Source organism: Brassica oleracea, chromosome C2 (assembly GCF_000695525.1).
Source record: "Brassica oleracea var. oleracea cultivar TO1000 chromosome C2, BOL, whole genome shotgun sequence".
NCBI lineage: Eukaryota > Viridiplantae > Streptophyta > Magnoliopsida > Brassicales > Brassicaceae > Brassica > Brassica oleracea.
The window spans coordinates 24969560-24970862 of NC_027749.1; positions in this window are offsets into that span (position 1 = coordinate 24969560).

The window sequence follows — 1303 nt, forward strand, 5'->3', positions numbered from 1 at the left end:
ACGGCAAAACATATATCTGGTTGTGTGACAAGCCAGATACATCAAAGCTCCTATGGCACTGAGATATGGCACTGCGGGACCAAGGACATCTTCATCGTCCATCTTAGGACGGAATGGATCAGTGTCCAGGCCGAGAGACCTCACGACCATGGGGCTAGACAAGGGGTGAGACTCGGCCATGTTGAATCTCTTGAGTACTTTTTCTGTGTATGCCATTTGATTCACAAGGATTCCATCTCTTATGTACTCAAGCTGTAATCCCAAACAAAACTTTTTTTTCCAAGATCTTTCATCTCGAATTATTTCTTAAGATATTCAACTGTTTGGGAGATTTCTCCAGAGGTTCCTAGGATATTTAAATCATCAACATACACTGCTATGATCATAAAGCCTTGACCGAAATTCTTTATAAAGATACAAGGGCTGATCGGATCATTCTTGTATCCCTCTTTCACTAAGTATTGACTTAGTCTATTGTACCACATTCGGCCTGATTGTTTCAATCCATAAAGTGACTTATTCAACTTTATACAGTGTTGTTCTCGAGTACTCGATTTGTTTTTCAACTCTATACCCTCTGGTACTTTCATATAAATCTCATTATCCAGTGGCCTATATAAGTATGCAGTTACAATATTAACCGCAAGTCTAATTTTTTTTTCTTATAGCCAGACTTATCAGAAATCTAAAAGTAGTAGCATCCACCAGAGGGGAGTATGTCTCCTCATAATCTATTCATGGTCTCTATGAGAATCCTTGTGCAACAAGCCGTGCTTTATATCTAACGACATTACCATGTTCGTTTCTCTTTCTCACAAAAACCCACTTATGGCCGACTGGTTTAACATCATAAGGTGTCTGGACTATTGGTCCAAAGACATCTCTCTTCTTTAAAGAGTTTAACTCCACGTTTATAGCTTCTTTCCATTTAATCCAATTTAATCGTTGAGTGCACTCATAAATAGACGTGGGTTCACGATCCTCATTATCATCCATGATTTCAAGTGCTACATTGCATGCAAATATATCATCAATGTCGACATTCTTTATGTTCCATTGTATCCCAGACATGACATAGTTTATTGAGATCTCGTTATTATCAGGACATTCAGTACCTTGAATCTTGGTGTCCCAAGAATCAGTATTAGATACATCAGGGCCGGCCGTATCAAAGCATTCATGATCGGCCGCGATCGCTATTATGGTTTTGGGATCGGTCGCGGCTAAGTCCCGGGATTTAGGAACGGCCGCGGTCGTGTCTAGGGTTTTAACAACCTCGGTTTCATTATATGCACATTTCTTC